The sequence below is a fragment of the Egretta garzetta genome, unplaced genomic scaffold (genome assembly GCF_000687185.1).
Source record: "Egretta garzetta isolate BGI_Z169 unplaced genomic scaffold, ASM68718v1 scaffold219, whole genome shotgun sequence".
NCBI lineage: Eukaryota > Metazoa > Chordata > Aves > Pelecaniformes > Ardeidae > Egretta > Egretta garzetta.
Window position 1 is genome coordinate 128,958 of NW_009260671.1, and position 364 is coordinate 129,321.

General features: G+C 73.1%; 1 protein-coding gene across 1 annotated transcript in view; it reads right to left on the reverse strand.

Annotated features, from left to right (window-relative positions):
- The window catches only part of DES (desmin), a 15,835-nt gene that overhangs the window by 5,058 nt on the left and 10,413 nt on the right, over window positions 1-364 (reverse strand). The window lies entirely within an intron of this gene.

Genomic DNA, 364 nt, shown 5'->3' on the forward strand with positions numbered 1-364 from the left:
GGGGGAGCTCAGGGCCCCAGCCCCCCTGGGCCGGGGGGGGATGCAGGTTGGGAGCACCCTGGCTCCAAGCCGGGTGGAGAACGGGGGGGTTTGCCCGGACTCCACTTCTTCCCATCCCCGGCATCGCTGCCACGCACCCAGAGAAGTGCCAGCTGCGGCGGGGCCGGCGCGGCGGGACGGGTCCCCACTCCCACAGGACGAACCCCGAGCCCATGCCCAGCGTGGAGAGGGGTCTGTGGGGGGGGATCCAGAACCTGCTGCTGGGACCATCCAACTCTCTGGGGAGCTGGTCCAGGCCACCACCTGCTCCCCCCAGGCCCTCCTGCCTGTCCCTTCCCTCCCTCCTGCTGCCCCCCCCCGCCCC